Consider the following 22526-nt stretch of genomic DNA (forward strand, 5'->3'; position numbering starts at 1 on the left):
TTGAGCAAAATAAAAGATTTGATAGGGAATAATGAGTGGCCATAAAGTGCAGATACAAACACTGGTTGACTTGGTGATTTTAAATGTAGTGCGAACTTAAAATAAAATAATTACATTTTAAAAGAAAAGAGCTGCACATTGAGCCAACGACACAAAACTCAGTAGATGTGCATCTGTTTTCAACTGATTAAACTTGAACCAATTAGTTTCAGTTCAGAGTGTTACTGAGATATTTAAAAAAAAATTAACACAGAAGTAAAAATAATGTGTATCCCATTAGTGCGCAACATGCGGTACTGGGGAAAAAAAATACATGACTAAAGATTGATGCTAATTTTTGTTGTTGACTGTGCAGTTATTAACATCTGTTTTCAACACCAGCAACTGTTGAATGAGAAAACTTTACACCCTGTCAATGTACAGCAATACTTCAAAGCAGGAACACACAAATGTCTCATACACAAACACTTCACTATCTTCTCTTCGAAGAACATGAAACCAAATAACAGCAACATTAATTCTCAGGTGAGTATAAAAATAACCTTTGTCACAAAGGGGTGTTGGGGTGGAGAACGTTTTTTTCACTGGAAGCGATAAAGTGGGGGGGGGGGAAGTCAGACATTTCACTAAATGTTAGCCCGTTCTGTGCTCTATTAAACCATGAATTTCTTTCCTCAAGCTTGGGGAAAAAGGAAGACACGCAGATGCCTGTAAAACTGCACCAAACTGTACTTGAAGTATTACAACATTAACAGCTGACGAGCTGCTGTGCGTTTAACGGACACGTTAACTCAGATGTAGAACGAAGCACACAGTTTAATTAAAGAGAACCTAAAAGTTAATTTTACTGACCATTTCCAGGGCTTTCCTCTGTACAGGAAGTTCATTTATTTGCCATCCGGTATATACGCCGCCTACAGTATGACGACCTGTTATTATTATATGCTCAAAGTTTGACAGTAAGTATCTGCCGCTGTGCTGAAGACCATGACATACACCTGAAAACGTGACTTTTTGTGTCACAATGCTCATGCTTATTACTTAATAAGTGTTTTTAAGACAAACATAATGATTTTTATACAGCTTCATCCAAAGTTCCCCAAACTACCACCCAATTTAAACTGTTTTAACAGTAAAAATTGGGCTTTTCTGGGCACTAAAGCCGCATACTAAAACAGTCTAAAGTGGCCATTTAGTTTCAACTTCTTCAGAAACTTTTTTATTTATTTTTTTGTAAATAGAGTACTTTAGCATATAAATTTGGCTGCAACGCAAATGAAAATGATAGTTTTCTTGTGCTCAACACTTTAACAATTACGTCTTCAAATTCAGCCGGACAGAGAGCCCAGACGTCGACTGCCAGCAGCTGGTTACCGCAGCGACGACCGTCTGCTCAGCTGATGATGTTTAATGCGACAGAGCCACGGAGTCACAGGGCTGTCAGACTGCAGCAGACGCTGAGTAACGGCAGTGTGCGCATGGATGCAGGGGATTAGCAGGGAGAGATAGGAGGGTGAGGATTGAGGAATACTGCTGTTAAATGCTGCGTGTGTGTTTTGTAACTGGGTGAGGATGGAGGCTTATATGTAGGATATTTCTGCCATGCTGTTTGTGTATGTTTGTGGGGCTTTATTCTGCTGTCACATGGAGTCTGAAGGATGGTTTGAACTTTTAGGAAAGGACAAGCTTATAGCCTACACATGCTCATTAGTAAGGAGATACAGTGTGGATATAACTGGGAACAACATAAGAGTATAAAAACACCTCGCTCTGTTGTCAAGCAACTTGGGTTTACATTAAATAACCTGACACTACGGAGGGAAGCCTCCTCCATGTTTTTACACTGAACATCATCATGTGGTGGAGAGGAAGCAGGAGGAGCTGCCCGTTCCCCAGCTGAGGTCAAGATTAGTTTTCGTACATGAAGTCTTGATTATTGAGTGACCTCACTGTGCGAGTCCACTGAGGTCCACTCTGTACGAATCACGTTCATTTGGTCATCAGACAGTGAGTGCGAGAGTGCATTACGAAAAAGCGCCTGCCCGCATGTTGGTGACCGTGCAGACCATGTGGTCCACAGTGCACCAACTACACAGGCTTCAAGTGGATTTGGAAATATAGCAGGAATGACTACTTGGTCATCAGATTTCCAGCTGTGTGTGTGTCCACAGTGAAGTATAATCAAGGCTTTAACTAATGATGTTTAGAATAATAAACACCACTTGCATGGTGTCTGTCCCTGTGTGTTGGCCCTGCGACAGACTGGCGACCTGTCCAGGGTGTACCCCGCCTCTCGCCCTATGACAGCTGGATAGGCTCCAGCGCCCCCGCGACCCTGGAAAGGATCAGCGGAAGCGAATGGATGGATGGATGGATGGACCTCTATAACCAGTACTTTGTACATAATGTTTACCACAAGTACGCTGCTTGGACCTATTTTTTAATTTTTTTTTAAAGAAATTATTTTACATTGACTTCATTTAATCCTCTTTTATGTTAATTCATAAATCAGGGCATGCAGCATTAATGTTTCTACTCAAAAATATAACAAGAAGAAGAAGGTTTGTTTTGTTTTTTTGCCAATTTAAAATTATTTACAGAATTGATTAGATTTTAATTTTATTTTTTAAAACATTAAACATGTCACAAAATGAGGCATTGCACCTTTTTTATAAACCATCTTCCATGGTTGAATTATGGTGACATTATAACTTTGTTATGCTGCTACAAGAGAAGTGATAAAGTGTGTCTTTGCAGGTTTACTTAGGGTGACCTTAACAGAACCAAGTAGGGACTTGGTCATTGAACTGTCCGCAGTACCCAGATCTTCCACACAGAGCGTCATCACAAGTAGTTTGAAGGACAAATCCACCCTGAAATCCTTTATCGCAGACAGAAAAGCAGCTTTTTGTGATGTTACTGGCACTTCAGCATTCAGCTGTCCTTCATTTCTGGTAATCTCATAATAAGAAAAGGTTTGAACAAACACAGTTGTTCCTGAAATGCCAATAACGTCACAGACTTACATCCAGTTTATATGAAAGTAACATTACATGGTGGATTTTTCCTTCAGTGACAGTTCCGTTTAAATGTTGAAAGTTTAGGTGAAATCTTCTTTTTCAGTTATTAACTGCTTCAAATACTTCATACTATCACAGATGCAGGCTTTTGAACTGAGGCCTGATTTCAATTCATCTTCCATTTTCCTCAGTCCCTTTTAAGTGAACTTTGGCCCAGAGAAGGCAGCGTGTTCACATGTGGCCTCTTCTTTGCATGACAGAGCTTCAACCTGCATTTATGGTTGGCACGGGGATTTGTGTTTGTCAAAGTGTTCCTGAGACAGTCCGCTGATTTGCTTGGGAGAATTATGCGTGTTATTAAAGCAGTCCCACAAGCACACAACATCCAGTCCATCTAATACACCGATTTCTCCAGCATCTCTCAGTCTGTGTATGATATTATGTACTGCAGATGAGACATTGACAATTTTACACTAAGGAACATTATTCTGAAATTGCTCTACTATTTGTAAATGTGTAAATGTGGAGGCCCTCTGTCTCTGTAAGATGCTATTTTTTATGTCCAGTCATGTTACGGATTTGTTGCCAGTGCAAAATGCTCCAGCTCTTTCTTCGGAGTGCCTACGTTTTCAGCTTTTTGTTGTTAAGTAGTAAAGTCTCAGTTTTCTGTGTTGTATTGTGTGTTTATGAGATCTGCAGACAAACCATTATGTTTTTATTTATATTTCACACAGCATCGCAACTGCTTTTGAATTGAGGTTACACCATGCACCTTAAACTCCCGCAGGCTTTTAAGATGGAGTGTGGTGCCATCTAATGGCCACTCACCTCTCTGCAGCGTCTGAGCTCGGGATGCCTTGCCCATTCCTGAGAAGTGCCCGTCACCAAAGGATGGATGTCTGGCTCCATCTGAAGGACAGAAGACGTACAGAAACAGATTTTCAGCAAAATACTCAAAAAGTGTGTTTCTCTTTTTTTTTTTCCTTATGTAGTCATTTAGAAACAAGAACTTTGGCGTTATTCCTGGAAAAAGATGGCCAAATTTCCTCTCTTGGCATTATTATCTTCATCGTTTGATATTTAAAAATGTATACAATGTCCCACCAAGCACAGAGTTTACTCAGACATTTATTTAACTAACATGAAAAAAATAAAGCAGAAAACTTCATGTTTCAATGTCACACATAAAGGCAGAAAACCACAATCATCTATAATCAAAGCAGCTTTTGCAGTCAATTTTTAGCTCGCTGCTGCAGCTTTAAAACAAAAAGTAAATCCTACAGTTTCATTTCTTTACACTTAAGAAGCCATCACCAGACCCTCCTATCTCAGGAAAACCAGGGCCATCACAGGTGACCCTCTGCACCCGCCCACCGCCTGTTTGACCCGCTGCCCTCTGGTCGGCGCCTCAGGTCAATCAGGTCCTACACCTCAACACTCACAAACAGCTTCTCCCCCTAGCCCATTTAGGCCCACATTTCACTCTTCATCACAAACCAAAAGTAAACACTCCGTTATAGCTTATTTTACTCCAGTGTAACCATATTTTACAAATTAAACATCACATTGTATTAAATAAGACACAAACCCAGCAATTAAGACCATAAGGTCACTGGGAAAGTTTACTGAGGACATACAGAGCGAGAGTGAACAGTAAGGCTCTTTCTCACACTTTTATTTGACCAAATTTCATGTGGAAACCACAGAGATCGCCATCTACTGGCCATGAAAAAGAATGCACTTAGGTACTGATGTCACTTTTCAGACCTTGGTAGCAAAGTCCATCTTTTTTATGTAGTCTATGCTTCTTTGATGTCAGCGGTTGAATTTGTCCAGTTTTCTTGTAGTCAGACTGCGTAAACAGTAAAATCATTAGACACAAACCCAAAGCCATCAGTATTTTATTTATACCAGCAGTGGAGCATTTTTATCCACATGATCACCTTCAACCACAAGCAGCATTTAGAATAGAGATTTCATTTGGCACTAATTGCACACTCTTTGTTACTCTTTAGTCCAAAGTGACAATGCTGCAAATTAGAGCTTTTAGAGTGCACGGTCGGAGGGGGTGGTGGTTCCCGGACCCCGCCCCATCCTCCCCACGCTCCCCACCCCCCACCAGGCGCGATCGCTCCGTAGCGAGACCGAGACGCCCGGTCCGTCCCGGTGGTCATAAGAAAAAAAGAAAAAAAAAAATAGAGTGCATTTTGGTCTGACATTGTTCCATGATAAATGTTATCATATTTCTTTTTAGCCAAATCAGGCAATTCTTTCAGAATTGCAAATACACAGGACAGCGACGAGCACCTGGGTATCCCACAGGCCCCTGGGAACCATAATAAAGATGCACAAAAGTCAGCCACAGCCTGTTTTTATGCAACTTTCCTATGCTCATTTTGGGGGGTTTTCCCCCCTGGACCCCCCATGCCTCCCCATTTAGAAAAAAATGGCTTTGTTTTCTAAAGTTAAAACTCTTTTATGAGAACTGAGTGTAATTCGTCTAAATAACCCTTATAGTGGTGTCAACTTTGCATCTTGGGACGAGAACCAGCCCACCAAAGGTTCCAGTCCAGCCCTCTATACAACTTTGTAAAACTGATGCGGTTAAGTCTCAAATTTCTGTCCATCATTGCAGCTGTCACATTTTACAGTTGTTGTTTTGTTTTTTTAACCAACGAAGGCAATACATACCTGAAGTAATTACATTTTTATTGTTAATATACCATTAAATAACAGAAAAGTTCCAGTTTTTTACCCGTTTACAAGAGAATTGTTTATTTATGTTTTATTGACAACAGGTGCACGGTAAAGTTAGGGTGAAAGGTGAGTGCTGACTAGGCTGCGCCCTGTTTTACCTTTGTTAAATCGAGTAACTGAACTGAACATCTTGAGCATGTGTGTGCTGTTGGTGCCTCTAAATCACTGGCTGGTTGAACCGATCACAACTTTCAGACATGTATACAGCATGTGAGGAGGTGTCTAATCCGTAAGCAAATGATGACTCTGGGCACTTTTTCTTTTTGAGCTTGCATTTACTTCACATGTCTGTGTCTTTTGTCCCATCTCCCTCCCCTCAACCCCAACAGTCTGGGCAGATGGCTGCCCCTACCTGAGCCTGGCTCTATCATACATTGCTTCCTGTTAAAAGGGAGTTTTTCCTTCCCACTGTCACCAAGTGTTTGCTCATACAGGGTCATCTGATTGTTGGGGGTTTCTCTTCATTATTGTAGCATCTTTACCTTACAATATAAAGCACCTTGAGACAACTGTTATGATTTCATCCTATAAAAGTAAAATTGAACTGAATTGAACTTAAAGAGCGCGGTTCTTCTTTCTGATTGGCTGACCCTGGTAAACAAAGTTTAGTAGTGTGAAGGCTGAGCTTTCAGCTCTCGGGAATTATTTGCACACATTTTGACGTCCGTACAGTGGATATATAATTCGAGTACACATGTACACAATAGAAAACATAATGCCATTATTCTCATGCAAACTGTCCAATCAGTGAGTCCACTAGTCTGTCCTTCATGTATTGGTTCAGCTCAAACCCACACAGGAAAGAAATCCACAGTAGATCTAGAGACAGCAGAGCAAGGAAAAAAACAAGGAAAAAAGTAGTCTGTCGCTCCATATAACCCTGGGAGTTATGGGTATGAGTTGTTCAGCTACTGGTATAAAAGTAGACGGATTAGAGTTAGGGGTTCTTATTTTCTTTAACCGACATAATTAAACATTTCAGTTACATAAAACATGTGAATTTTTATTTTATCTACTGTATAGCCTGTATAATAACTAAGTATTTAATCCAATGAGTATAAAATCCAGAAAACTACACAGCATGATTTGGTTCATTTACAAACACAAGTCTAACCTCAGTTTCACATTCTGTTTTTATTAGAAATAATCCAATTCTTACGTGCTTAAATTTACACAAAATGCCAGAAATCTGCACTGTCATGAACACTTTTTTCACCAACATCTCAAAAACTATTAAAGATGAAAGGTGAGTGGATGGCATGACCGCTATATTAAACAGTTTAAAGGTAATGTTTGAAAACCGCATGTCAGCTGAGAGTGTAATAAAAGAAACAAAACCTTAAATAAACACTGCATTCTTGATGGATGACTGACTTAGTGCGAGCAATCATTGCCAGTACGATTGCTTATTAAGGTTAATGTGTTGAATCATCTGTTATAGGTTTCCTATTCATTTTCAGTTATATTAAATACATTTTTTTTTAAATCCAGTGAAACAATAACACTGACGTTTCTGACAATATTCGTCTTTGCTGAGGCTCCACATAACTACACTGGACCACAGCTGTGCACATACAGATGTACTGTAACTGTATCTGTAAACTTCAATAATGTGATCAGAGTATTCTCTGAATGTTCCAAGAACCAATAAACACAAAATATAAAAAGTTTGAATTGGTCCTCACCTTCTGAATCTGAATCATCCATATACTGCCATGCCTCTATTTCTCTTTGCAAATAAACAAGTTTACTTCATGGTGAAGTGGAGAAAGTGAAACTTTTAATACTAATAGTAATCATTATCAGTCTTAGGACCATTATTATTACTATTATTGTTGTTGTTGATACCATTTGATCATTAATTACATTTCCAAAACGATTCTTAGTAAACACAAAATGCAGGTTCTCAATCAAAGTGTTTATTATTTGGCATACCGAAGATTATTCAGAGTGACCAGGGATCAAACTTTTCGTCAAATCTATTTCCACAAGTTCTCAAGCTGTTGAACATCACACATAACAAAGCCTCTCCTTATCATCCACAGAGCCAAGGTGCTTTAGAGCGCGTCCATCAAATGCTGAAGTCCTTGTTACGTGCCTGTTGCACAGAAATGAAGAGTGACTGGGAGGAAGGTTTGCCGTGGCTTCTGTTGGCAGCGTGAGAAGTGTGCCAGGAGAGTACTGGGTTTAGCCCAAATGATTTGGTCTTTGGCCACAAAGTTCAGGGACCCTTGACAGTGCTGTGCGATAAGTGGTTATCAGGTGAACCACCAGTGAACTTGATAGATTACGTTAATGGTTTTTGGCACAGACTGTATGTAGCGGGTCAGTTGGCAAAACAGAACCTTGAAAAGGCTCAGGCTCAGACAATGTTAAGGTGCGTGGTGAGAACGAGGCCCCAATGCAGGACTTTCCCATCCTGCAGGACTGTGCTCGTGGTCCAGGTGTGACAGGCAAACAACTCCAACACTCGACATTTACAAATCCTTCGCTCCTCTGACACACTCCTCTCCAAGTTCCTAACAAGACAAGGTACAGAGATCAGATTGGTGAACTCACAGAAACACACGCACAGACTATTTCCACTCAGAGCTGAGACTTCACTTACTCGGTAACTCAACGATCCAGCGTTGACTGAAGCTCAGTTAAGTAGTGGCCAATCTAGATGGAAGACAGGTGTGGCGGCTTCAACACGGGAAACACCTTCCGGCCTGATGACGCCCATAAACTGGCACGCTGGAATACACACACACATACACACACACACTTAAAGGAGGAAGCAGGGGACTGGGAGGGGAGCCAAAACAAAAGACACAGAAAAACATACATACAGGCAGCTCGACCGATGGAGACTGCCAGACCATCACAATTTAGCAGGGAAAATCCAAACCTACATCATATATAGAGAAAATACGGTAAAATTGGAGAGAGGGACTGAGAGATAGAGAGAGAGAAATAAACCCCTTTTGCAGCACTTATGTCACAGTAAGACAGATATAAAAGCTACTAGACCAGTTCTAGGTTTGCAGCTAAGAAGGTCACACTTAACCTTCCTTAGTTCAAGATAGTTTTAGTTAACACAACTTTGTTCCAAATTACAAACTTAGGTTATTCTTTAAGCTTTACTTCTTGATTTAGGAATCAGATTTAATCTAAAACCTTCAGTTTCAGATTCTACTTATTTAAGAGAATCTAAAAGTCTGAGACCGATCTGTTCTGTGCAGGGCTGATAAAGCCAACGTAGTGATATGAGCTCATTTAACTTGTGCCCACTACTAATCCCTCTGAGAAGTTTGTGTCTTTCCTTGCATGAGAAATGAACTCTTATCAAAGCATAATTTGGTGCATTGACCCTTTAACACAGAGTTCCTATAGAGAAATCTGGTTTGGCTCAAAACAAGAAAATAACATCAGCATAAAACATAACTCAATAGTCAGGGAGGATAAATCACAGGTTCTGACTCCAGCTTGTTGATCAGGTGAACAACCTGTCACCTGACTCGGCTCTCCTCCACACAGTCCTCGTTCTTAAATATAAAAATTCCATTTCTCCTCGTTATTGTTGTTTCTGCTTTCAGATCGAAAATGCAGATGAAGAGAAATGATGGAACTATCTGATCCAGTTGTGGCCCGTGGTTATTTGGGAACAATACATGTTGACAAGAAAAAAGCAATCATAAAGTCTGTGTATTCATGACTGTAATGGCTATCAAAGAATATTTGGCATGACGTCTTCATTCAGAATTAATTCAACTATTATTTCCTCCCTGTCTATTAATGACCTCACATTGCAGGCACTGGTGCAGCTGAAGCCAATACTCAACAAAGTACGAGAGGGACTAAAGCTCGGTTTAGATTAGGTGTGGGCAAACCCTCACCAGACGTGCCAGCAGCTCTTACATTTGAAGGATGTAAGTAAAGTTGTAAAAGAGGCTCACACTTATTCTAAACATTTTTTTTAAGTTATGGTATCTTATCTCCAAGCTCCTGGAGAGAACCCAGACAGCCACCAGGACTCTGTTGCTCTGAGGTGACTGCTGTTCACGGTGCACTGAAGACTCTCAGTTGTCTTTGGATGCTTCTGTTTCTTCCTCCTTATGCAGTTACTGCTCCTCTCTTTGCAAAGACAAAGACCAAATAACACGACAGAAGAGTGAATCACTTTAGAACAAGACAAACACTCCTGGTTACTCTGAGGAAATGTCATTACATGATGAATATATTTACCATGTTAGTCAGGGAAACTCGTTTGTGGTGTGTCTCTTTTGTTTCTCCTTTTCACCAGATTCTTAAAAACAAAAGGCAGAAAAGCAACAATAAAAGTTAAAACCTCAAGAAGTTTTCTAACATTTTGGGACATCATTTTAGAGACAACCTTGAACATTACTTATTACTTACCACTGTGTTGGTTCTTGCTGATGTGTGAGATGCAGCAGAGGATAATGTACACTTGGCACTGTCTTTATGGATCCTTAGTTCGTTTTGCACAGATTTACACTTGGCTCTACAATAGATGTTCCTCGTTCAAGATCCAGTCCACAGCCCTGCCATTTGTCCAACACAGTTCACAAAAGCAGTGCCAAAGTCTTAAAACTATTAAAGAGTCTTCAGGAAATAAGTTCTCTGAGAAAGGCTTCACAGTCTGAAGTGTTTCTTTGGTGGAGTGGGGTTTATACTGCTGCTCTCTTCCTCTGTAGCCTTTCTCTTCATGCTCTGTGCAAACCTCTTTAGAAACTGGCAGAGCACCAACATGATAACTCTGCCCTCTGAGCTGGAGTCCGTGATTCTCCAGCTGTTTGTCATCTCAGTTCCCTCACATTTCTGTACATAGCACTACCCCGCACTCTCTGTATATACACATTGGTGACCTCTGTAAATAAACCCTTGTGTTCAGCAGATTCAGGAGTCCTGCGTTTGAGTGCCCTACACTGAACCGTAACATAACGATCCAGCCAGAATATGGACTCAGCGGACTCTGCCGCCCAGCAGCGCGTCCCCATGGCCGAGGAGGTTTTGGAACGCCACGAGCAAATGCTGCAGCTCCTCAATCAGCAGTTGGCCACTCTAACGCAGGCTTTTGCTCAGCGCATACCCCTGGTAAGCCCAGCAGCCTCTCCTCCCTCTGTCTCCTCACAGTTACCGGCTTCTGAGCCTTCGGCACCCGGATCTTCGGCTTCGCCTCATCCCACTCCCTTGGAGCCCCCGGAGCGAGCTTTGCCAACACCTGAACCCTTCACGGGTGAGTTTCACAAGTGTGCTGGTTTTCTGACCCAAATAACCATGCAGTTTAGACAGTTACGGAGGACGTATGAAACCGATGACGCTAAGATTGCCTTTTTTGTCCAGCTGTTACGCGGACCGGCTTTAAACTGGGCTCAAGCTGTTTTGAGAACGGACGCCAGCATCTCGTACCAGGATTTTCTTGCTAAATTCAAATGTCTGTTTGAAAGGGGTACTGGCGCTGACGCAGTAGCTCACCGTTTACTAAATCTTAAGCAGGGAAGATGAAGTATGGCGGAATACTCCATTGAGTTCTGGACGCTGGCCGAAGAGACCGGGTGGGGGCAGCCTGCATTGATAAGCACCTTGTTGAATAATGTGTGTGAGGAGTTAAAGGGCGAACTAGTGATGAGAGAGTTACTTAAAACTTTGTCTGATGTGATAACGTTGTGTGTGAAGGTGGACGAGCATTTACGTGCGTGCCGCAGAACTGAGGACTACGTTTCCCAGAGGTCTCTGGGCCGCGGCGAGGCAGCATCGGGCGGAAGCGCCACGAGTGGCGGAAGAGATTCAGAGTTGCACAACATGGAGGAGGGTGAGCAACCTATGCAACTGGGTCGCTCTCGCCTTTCACCCGAGGAACGGCACCGTCGGTGGAGGGCCGGTGAGTGTTTTTATTGCGGCCGTAAGGGTCATATCGCCAATGTTTGTCCGTCACTGCCAAAAGGCCGTGCCCGCCAGTAGAGAGGGGAATACGGGTGGGCGAGGTCTCTGTTTCACAGTCTCCTCCACGGCTCATGCTAGCAGCTAAATTAACGGTGCAGCTTCAGGACCACGCTCTTAAGGCTCTGATCGATTCAGGGGCGGAACAGAACTTTATTGACGCTTCGCTGGCCCGACGATTACATCTTAACACCGAGCCTTTGCCACGGTCACTCCAGGTCACCGCCCTCAGTGGCCAGCGGCTTCCTAACATCACTCATATCACTGAGCCCGTTTTACTGACTCTCTCAGGTAATCATTCCGAGACCATACAACTATATGTGTTCCAAGCTCCGCTCACGCCGCTAGTTCTGGGTTACCCTTGGTTGCGTCACCATAATCCTGTTATCGATTGGATAAAGGAGAGCATTGTGGGGTGGGGGGAGGCTTGTCACATGTCCTGTCTTAAAGCTGCCACCCCCTTTTCTGAACCGCTAACCAAGTCTTCTCTCTCCGAGCCGCCGGACCTCTCCTCCGTGCCACCCGTCTACCATGATCTCAAACAAGTGTTTTGCAAAGATAGGGCACGTTCGCTTCCTCCGCATCGGCCGTATGACTGCGGCATTGATCTTCTTCCTGGCGCACCTCTCCCTACCAGCCACCTATACAGTCTGTCTCAGGCCGAACGCGAAAGCATGGAAAGATACATCAATGAATCACTCGCCGCGGGTCTCATTCGCCCTTCGACCTCTCCTGTGGCCGCCGGCTTCTTCTTCGTCACCAAGAAAGACAAGAGTTTACGACCTTGTATTGATTATCGGGGCCTTAACAACATCTCAGTGAAGAATAAGTATCCACTCCCTCTTTTAAGTTCTGCCTTCGAGCTCCTCCAGGGGGCCACCATCTTCACTAAACTGGACCTGCGCAACGCCTACCATCTGGTAAGAATAAGGGAGGGGGATGAATGGAAAACAGCCTTCAACACTCACCTTGGTCATTTTGAATACCTTGTCATGCCGTTTGGTCTCACCAATGCCCCAGCTGTTTTTCAGGCCCTGGTAAACGACGTACTCCAGGACTTCATCAACCACTTCGTCTTCGTTTATCTGGATGACATTCTCATTTTCTCTCATTCTGTCTCTGAACACGAACGCCATGTCAAGCAGGTTCTCCAACGCCTCCTGGAGAACCGTCTCTTCGTGAAGGTGGAAAAATGTGAGTTTCATACTCCCACAATCTCGTTTCTGGGCTATGTCATTGAACAAGGTGACCTGAGAGCGGATCCTGCCAAAGTTCAGGCTGTGTTGAACTGGCCCACTCCTTCCCATCGCAAACAGCTTCAGTTTCTTGGGTTTCGCTAACTTTTATCGCCATTTCATCCGCAACTATAGCCAGCTCGCTCCACCCCTGACTCGTCTCACCTCACCTAAGGTCTCCTTCCGCTGGGATGAACTGGCTCGCCAGGCTTTCTCGTGCCTGAAGGAACGCTTTGCTTCTGCACCCATCCTCGTCCAACCCGACCTCAGTCAACCCTTCGTCGTGGAGGTGGACGCCTCGGACGCAGGAGTTGGGGCGGTGCTCTCCCAGCGACAAGGCGGTAAGCTTCACCCTTGTGCGTACTTCTCTCGCCGTCTCTCTCCTGCAGAAAGGAATTATGACGTGGGGAACCGAGAGCTATTGGCCATCAAGCTGGCCCTTGAAGAGTGGCGTCACTGGTTGGAGGGAGCTGCCCAACCGTTCGTGGTTTGGACGGACCACAAAAACTTGGAATACATTCGGTCCGCAAAACGACTCAACGCCAGGCAAGCTAGGTGGGCCCTGTTTTTCACCAGATTTCAATTCACAATCACCTACAGACCCGGCTCCCGTAATGTCAAACCCGATGCTCTCTCACGCCAGTTTGCCGGCCCTGAAGACGCTGCCCAGGACGTCCCCATTTTTCCTTCCACGTGTGTAGTCGGGGCCCTAACCTGGGAGATCGAGTCAGCTATTCGAGAGGCTCAACGAACTGAACCAGACCCTGGTACGGGTCCCCGGGCCTACTCTTTGTTCCCTCTTCAGTCAGATCACGAGTTTTGCATTGGGCTCACACGGCCAAGTTCACCTGCCACCCTGGGGTCCACCGCACCGTTACCTTCCTCCAACGCTTTGCCTGGTGGCCATCTTTGCCTGAGGACGTCCGAGAATACATTGCCGCCTGTCCTACATGCGCTCAAAACAAGATCGTCAACCAGCCATCCTCCGGCCTTCTCCAACCCCTACCGACCCTGGCCGCCCGTGGTCACACATCGCCATGGACTTCATCACGGGCCTCCCGTCCTCATCAGGTAACTCAGTCATCCTTACAATCATTGATCGTTTTTCGAAAGCTGCTCACTTTGTCGCCCTTCCCAAGCTCCCCACTGCTCTAGAAACAGCTCGGCTCCTGACAAACCATGTCTTCCGCCTCCACGGAATCCCCACGGACATCGTCTCTGATAGGGGGCCGCAGTTCACATCACGGGTCTGGAAAGAATTCTGTAACGCCCTCGGAGCGCAGGTCAGTCTCTCCTCTGGTTTTCATCCTCAGACTAACGGCCAGACAGAACGAGCCAATCAGGAACTCGAGGCGGCCCTCCGGTGCTTGGCATCCACCAATCAGACAACTTGGAGTGAGCAACTCCCGTGGATTGAGTACGCTCATAATAGTCTTACCTCCTCAGCCACCGGGGTGTCCCCTTCGAAGCTTCTCTGGGTTACCAACCACCTCTCTTTCCGGCCGTCGAAGGTGAGCACTTTGTCCCCTCTGTCCAGCAGCACCTACGGAGGTGTCGACGCGCCTGGAGAGCCGCCCGGGCCGCCCTTCTTCGCACAGCTGATCGCAATAAGCGCCTGGCGGACCGTCACCGGACCCCCGCACCCACCTACGCCCCGGGACAAAAGGTCTGGCTGTCAACCCGATTTGTTCCGCTCTGGACTGAGTCTAAAAAACTATCTCCCACCTTCATTGGTCCGTTCGTTATAGACTCTCTGGTTAACCCGGTTTCTGTCCGTCTCAAGTTGCCCCGAAATATGCGGATGTTGACATCCAGGGTACAGACACAGTTCCTCCGGGCTGCCTTCAGCACATAAATATCCACCTTCTCTGGAAGTACTGGAGTCAGGATCTGAGAATGTAAGCAGGACCCTGCAGGCAGCACCATCATACCAGCTGGTGAGTCTGTAGAAGGAGATGGAGTGGTGTTTGCCCTCTGACTCTGCAGCACGGGGTTTAAAAGGTGTCGTCAGCTGCTCTGAGTGAAACTATCCCCTGACTGCGATTGGAGGAAAATCCTTGCACCCCGTAACCAGGTCATGGTAAAGGGAGAGGAGCAGATTGTTCATAGAGTCCAAATGGCTGCTGTTTAAAGGACGGTTCCTCAAGTTTGTTGACGACTATCTGACACACACTGACTGGACTCACCAGCTCAACTACGAGAAAGCAGAACAGTCATCTATGTTAATCATAACATAATCAGACAAATTAAAGATTTCAATGTCAAGACATGGCTTTATATCATCATATGCGATTTCTACACACAGGCAATAAGAGACCCACAGCAGAACTCAATGTTTATAAAAGTCTTAACATTTTTCACGTGCTAGAATGTGTGTACATTTCTGTTGCATTGTAAATGGTTCAATTGGAGTTGTTATAGGGCCAGAGGCGGGGGTACACCCTGGACAGGTTGCCATCTGACACAGAGAGGGCTCAAACAGAGAAACAAGCTACCATTCACACTCACATTCACACCTATGCCTAATTTCAAGCACTTACATCATTTCTCTGGACTGTGGGATGAAGCCAGAGCTCCTGGAGAGAACCCAGACAGCCACCAGGACTCTCTTGCTCTGAGGTGACTGCTGTTCACGGTGCACTGAAGACTCTCAGTTGTCTTTGGATGCTTCTGTTTCTTCCTCCTTATGCAGTTACTGCTCCTCTCTTTGCAAAGACAAAGACCAAATAACACGACAGAAGAGTGAATCACTTTAGAACAAGACAAACACTCCTGGTTACTCTGAGGAAATGTCATTACATGATGAATATATTTACCATGTTAGTCAGGGAAACTCGTTTGTGGTGTGTCTCTTTTTGTTTCTCCTTTTCACCAGATTCTTAAAAACAAAAGGCAGAAAAGCAACAATAAAAGTTAAAACCTCAAGAAGTTTTCTAACATTTTGGGACATCATTTTAGAGACAACCTTGAACATTACTTATTACTTACCACTGTGTTGGTTCTTGCTGATGTGTGAGATGCAGCAGAGAATAATTTATCCTTGCCACTGTCTTCATGGATCCTTAGTTCATTTGCATAGATTATATAATAAAGTCATTTTGTAATCCTCATAGTAATATCAAAAACACAGGCCAGCAACAAGAAATAAAGAAAAGTGCAAGAGGCACTGAAAACACTGACCTGTGTTTCTCAACAATAACAAAGAACTATATACATATGTACAAAAGTTTGGAGAAAATAAGTTCTCCAGGAAAGGCTTCGATCTTGATTAGAGTCTGAAGCGCTTCCTTGGTGGAGCGGGGCTCCTGCTGCTGCTTTTCTCCTCTGTCGCCTTTCTTTTTGCACGCTGTGCAAACTTCCTCGGGAAGCGGCAGAGCACTGACATGATGACGTTGCCCTCTGAGCTGTAGTCAGTGACCCTCCAGATGTTTGTCATCTCAGTGTCACAGTCTTCTGTGCGATACACAGCAGATATGACTCTGTTGACGGTGAGGCCGTTGACCTCCAGGGTGCGGACACAGTTCCTCCGGTCTGCCTTCAGCACAAAAATATTCGCCTTGTCAGGAAGGACCGGAGTCAGGATCTGAGATGTGAGGCGGGACCCTGGAGGCAGCACCATCATACCAGCTGGTGAGTCTGTAGAAGGAGATGGAGTGGTGTTTGCCCTCCGACTCTGCAGCACAGGTCTAAAAGGTGTCGTCAGCTCCTCTGAGTGAAACTATCCCCTGACTGCGATTGGAGGAAAATCCTTGCACCCCGTAACCAGGTCATGGTAAAGGGAGAGGAGCAGATTGTTCATAGAGTCCAAATGGCTGCTGTTTAAAGGACGGTTCCTCAAGTTTGTTGACGACTATCTGACACACACTGACTGGACTCACCAGCTCAGCTACGAGAAAGCAGAACAGTCATCTATGTTAATCATAACATAATCAGACAAATTAAAGATTTCAATGTCAAGACATGGCTTTATATCATCATATGCTATTTCTACACACAGGCAATAAGAGACCCACAGCAGAACTCAATGTTTATAAAAGTCTTAACATTTTTCATGTGCTAGAATGTGAGAACATTTCTGTTGCATTGTAAATGGTTCAATTGGAGTTGTTATAGGGCCAGAGGCGGGGGTACACCCTGGACAGGTTGCCATCTGACACAGAGAGGGCTCAAACCGAGAAACAAACTACCATTCACACTCACATTCACACCTATGCCTAATTTCAAGCACTTACATCATTTCTCTGGACTGTGGGATGAAGCCAGAGCTCCTGGAGAGAACCCAGACAGCCACCAGGACTCTCTTGCTCTGAGGTGACTGCTGTTCACGGTGCACTGAAGACTCTCAGTTGTCTTTGGATGCTTCTGTTTCTTCCTCCTTATGCAGTTACTGCTCCTCTCTTTGCAAAGACAAAGACCAAATAACACGACAGAAGAGTGAATCACTTTAGAACAAGACAAACACTCCTGGTTACTCTGAGGAAATGTCATTACATGATGAATATATTTACCATGTTAGTCAGGGAAACTCGTTTGTGGTGTGTCTCTTTTTGTTTCTCCTTTTCACCAGATTCTTAAAAACAAAAGGCAGAAAAGCAACAATAAAAGTTAAAACCTCAAGAAGTTTTCTAACATTTTGGGACATCATTTTAGAGACAACCTTGAACATTACTTATTACTTACCACTGTGTTGGTTCTTGCTGATGTGTGAGATGCAGCAGAGAATAATTTATCCTTGCCACTGTCTTCATGGATCCTTAGTTCATTTGCATAGATTATATAATAAAGTCATTTTGTAATCCTCATAGTAATATCAAAAACACAGGCCAGCAACAAGAAATAAAGAAAAGTGCAAGAGGCACTGAAAACACTGACCTGTGTTTCTCAACAATAACAAAGAACTATATACATATGTACAAAAGTTTGGAGAAAATAAGTTCTCCAGGAAAGGCTTCGATCTTGATTAGAGTCTGAAGCGCTTCCTTGGTGGAGCGGGGCTCCTGCTGCTGCTTTTCTCCTCTGTCGCCTTTCTTTTTGCACGCTGTGCAAACTTCCTCGGGAAGCGGCAGAGCACTGACATGATGACGTTGCCCTCTGAGCTGTAGTCAGTGACCCTCCAGATGTTTGTCATCTCAGTGTCACAGTCTTCTGTGCGATACACAGCAGATATGACTCTGTTGACGGTGAGGCCGTTGACCTCCAGGGTGCGGACACAGTTCCTCCGGTCTGCCTTCAGCACAAAAATATTCGCCTTGTCAGGAAGGACCGGAGTCAGGATCTGAGATGTGAGGCGGGACCCTGCAGGCAGCACCATCATACCAGCTGGTGAGTCTGTAGAAGGAGATGGAGTGGTGTTTGCCCTCCGACTCTGCAGCACAGGTCTAAAAGGTGTCGTCAGCTCCTCTGAGTGACACTATCCCCTGACTGCGATTGGAGGAAAATCCTTGCACCCCGTAACCAGGTCATGGTAAAGGGAGAGGAGCAGATTGTTCATAGAGTCCAAATGGCTGCTGTTTAAAGGACGGTTCCTCAAGTTTGTTGACGACTATCTGACACACACTGACTGGACTCACCAGCTCAGCTACGAGAAAGCAGAACAGTCATCTATGTTAATCATAACATAATCAGACAAATTAAAGATTTCAATGTCAAGACATGGCTTTATATCATCATATGCTATTTCTACACACAGGCAATAAGAGACCCACAGCAGAACTCAATGTTTATAAAAGTCTTAACATTTTTCATGTGCTAGAATGTGAGAACATTTCTGTTGCATTGTAAATGGTTCAATTGGAGTTGTTATAGGGCCAGAGGCGGGGGTACACCCTGGACAGGTTGCCATCTGACACAGAGAGGGCTCAAACCGAGAAACAAACTACCATTCACACTCACATTCACACCTATGCCTAATTTCAAGCACTTACATCATTTCTCTGGACTGTGGGATGAAGCCAGAGCTCCTGGAGAGAACCCAGACAGCCACCAGGACTCTCTTGCTCTGAGGTGACTGCTGTTCACGGTGCCCCCAAAAACTCTCAGGCTGTCTTTGGATGCTCCTGTTTCTTCCTCCTTATGCAGTTACTGCTCCTCTCTTTGCAAAGACAAAGACCAAATAACACGACAGAAGAGTGAATCACTTTAGAACAAGACAAACACTCCTGGTTACTCTGAGGAAATGTCATTACATGATGAATATATTTACCATGTTAGTCAGGGAAACTCGTTTGTGGTGTGTCTCTTTTTGTTTCTCCTTTTCATCAGATTCTTAAAAACAAAAGGCAGGAAAGCAACAATAAAAGTTAAAACCTCAAGAAGTTTTCTAACATTTTGGGACATCATTTTAGAGACAACCTTGAACATTACTTATTACTTACCACTGTGTTGGTTCTTGCTGATGTGTGAGATGCAGCAGAGAATAATTTATCCTTGCCACTGTCTTCATGGATCCTTAGTTCATTTGCATAGATTATATAATAAAGTCATTTTGTAATCCTCATAGTAATATCAAAAACACAGGCCAGCAACAAGAAATAAAGAAAAGTGCAAGAGGCACTGAAAACACTGACCTGTGTTTCTCAACAATAACAAAGAACTATATACATATGTACAAAAGTTTGGAGAAAATAAGTTCTCCAGGAAAGGCTTCGATCTTGATTAGAGTCTGAAGCGCTTCCTTGGTGGAGCGGGGCTCCTGCTGCTGCTTTTCTCCTCTGTCGCCTTTCTTTTTGCACGCTGTGCAAACATCCTCCGGAAGCGGCAGAGCACTGACATGATGACGTTGCCCTCTGAGCTGTAGTCAGTGACCCTCCAGATGTTTGTCATCTCAGTGTCACAGTCTTCTGTGCGATACACAGCAGATATGACTCTGTTGACGGTGAGGCCGTTGACCTCCAGGGTGCGGACACAGTTCCTCCGGTCTGCCTTCAGCACAAAAATATTCGCCTTGTCAGGAAGGACCGGAGTCAGGATCTGAGATGTCAGGCGGGACCCTGGAGGCAGCACCACCATTCCATCTGGTGAGTCGGTAAGAGGAGATGGAGTGGTGTTTTCCCTCCGACTCTGCAGCACAGGTCTAAACGTTGTTTCCAGCTCGTCTGTGTCAAGGTGTCCCCTGAATGCGACGTGAGGAAAATCCTTGGACCCCGTAACCAGGTGATGGTAAAGGGAGAGGACCAGGTCTTTCATAGAGTCCAAATGGCTGGGGCTCAAAGGACGTTTCCTCAGGTTGGTGACAACCATTTGACGCACACTAAGTGGCTTCACCAGGTCAGCTACAAGAAATCAGAAAGGTCATCTATGTTAATCATGACATAATCAGACAAATTAAGGATTTAAATTTCAGCACATGGCTTTATATCATCATGTGCTATTTCCACACACAGCCAGTCAGGAGCCACAGCACAACTTATTGTTTATGAAAGCCTTAAGATTGGTAGAAGGAGAGAAAATGATTTTGCACTGTAAATGGCTAAATGGCTTGTTTTAAACCAAAGATCACACCAACAATTTCACATTCAAATGAAAAACTAAGCGTCTTATTATGTTGCAAACACTAAATAAGTCCTGCTGATAGAAATCCTTTGCAAAATTATCATTTTAGCTGCATGTAAATTAAAAATGTATAGTTTTTGTGTTCTTGGTGACTGTGAACAAAGTTTAATGGAGTATATCAAAATTTGTGATAAAGGAATGTAACCCATAATATTTGTGAATTCTGGACATATTGTCAGTAAGGTTGCATAGAGTTTCAGTGACGTTTGATACTGAATTCATGTTCAGCACTTAGGTTGTCATATTTTTATTTTAGTTAAGCATCAATCTGTTGAAAATAAAACAGCTAAAGTCAGACTTAAAAACCTCCAACCTTCTTATTGCATGCAATTTCAATTTCTCACGCAGCACATAACATACATCTGGACACCTGTAATGCACTAACATAAATATGATATATTTAATTAGATCAGCATCTCGCAGTACCCATAAATGATTTTGCACATAATGCATACAAGATCAAATCTGGTCACTCCCTAACCTCCCAAAATTAGGCTATATCATTTTTATTTTATTTTTATTTTATTTTCCTAGCTCTGTAAACTCAACGAGTGCCTCTGTGAACTCTCACAGGTCTATCATGCTTCTATACAGATCCGTAATCTATTAGCTTCATTGTCTAATTCAGGGCCAATTGCCAAATCCTCCACATACAAAAACGGGACTCCAGGATGGCCGCACTGACGTCAGACGTCAGCCTCCTGCCGAGTCTAATGAGTGACGTCATTTCCAGGGCGCGCATCTTTCAAACAAAAATTACCCAGTCGCCATATTTGGCTTGACTTTCAATCTAATGAAACTTTAATCACTTTAAAGCAATAAAAGGCCCGTGTACGGTGTGTTTGTTTGCTTAAATATTCTATTAGGCTATACTTATTAGCTTACTAAGCTTTACCATAGCGGCCGTCAAGTATGCGGTTGATACCAAGGGACAGCAGGTATTGCTGACGCTGTAATCCAGGGGTGGCCATTTTGGGTGCTTCAGTTGTCCTATTCTTCAAGTTTGGAAAACTTTCAGAGTCGCTGGTAAAATGCGAGTTTTCACAGCACTAGTTAGAAAAGCTCCTCTTAGCACTCTCATGTGAAAACAAAATTCGAGCGTTGGCTTCTGCTTTTATACCGGCTCAACACGTCATCATCACCTTGACTCCCAGTGTCACCAAGCGACGCGGAGTGATAAACATTTCGGCTTTATTTATTCAGAATAAGTTTCCCACAATTATCATATTTCTAAAAAAATAATTCTCAATTAGTTTCACATTTTCGATTCATAAATATTTTAATATCATTACGAGACTGTCCTTATAATTTTTTACATCATTAATTCATAACTTTATAAACAATAAATAACGAAAGCTCATCACGTTAAGTCTGCTTATTTGTTTTGTTAAAAATAACAAACAGTTAGTCCTCAGATTAAAACAATTTAAAGAAAAAAATAATATTCATGCTGAAAGGAAACCAAATAAATGAACGAATAAAAAATGAATATATAAACAAACAAAGCGAGTACAATAAAGATGGTTTACTGTCAGATATTGTCGCAGCATTTAACTGCGCCTTTGATAAAGACGTTTCGGGTTTTTTCCACGTTATAGTTGTACAGAGTGAAATTTACCTAAAACGCGTGTGTGCGGTGATTTATGCGCACCTTTGATGACCACACTTTAAACTATTTTACAAACGCCAATTTCAAACTTGAATAAATAGTGATCCATTACGCTTTTGAAGGTTAGTATTCAAACTAAATAAGCTGCTGCATTTATAACATTTTTATTGAAAATTTCTCTCCCTAAATGTTGTAAAGTCAAATAAAACTGGCAAATTAAAGTCACTCTCTCCAAATCAGGTAATTCCAACCTCATCTGGTCAGCTTTGATTTAAGTAACAGGTCTGTGTTCACCTAATTAAAGTGACCAAAAAATGCTTAAATGTGCTGATTAATGCAGACATAAAAATATGTCATTATACTGAATTAAGTTCTATTTTCGTAAGTAGGTTTACTGTATTTAGTAAAACC

General features: G+C 43.3%; 1 long non-coding RNA gene across 2 annotated transcripts; it reads right to left on the reverse strand.

The window, feature by feature from the left end:
* Positions 1-7674: 7674 nt before the first annotated feature.
* On the reverse strand, positions 7675-21706 carry LOC102076455 (uncharacterized). Of its 2 annotated transcripts, none has more exons than XR_003215139.1 (12): positions 21402-21706; positions 19330-20226; positions 19158-19219; positions 18880-19046; positions 17636-18533; positions 17464-17525; positions 17188-17352; positions 15944-16841; positions 10005-10065; positions 8605-9893; positions 8386-8513; positions 7675-8296 (listed from the first exon to the last, which is right to left on the reverse strand). It is a non-coding gene; the product is annotated as an uncharacterized LOC102076455 (long non-coding RNA). The 2 variants fall into 2 exon arrangements; XR_003215138.1 differs by having other exon boundaries at positions 8609-9893; positions 21402-21703.
* Between the last annotated feature and the right edge of the window lie 820 nt (positions 21707-22526).

This window comes from Oreochromis niloticus, linkage group LG19, assembly GCF_001858045.2.
Source record: "Oreochromis niloticus isolate F11D_XX linkage group LG19, O_niloticus_UMD_NMBU, whole genome shotgun sequence".
Lineage (NCBI taxonomy): Eukaryota > Metazoa > Chordata > Actinopteri > Cichliformes > Cichlidae > Oreochromis > Oreochromis niloticus.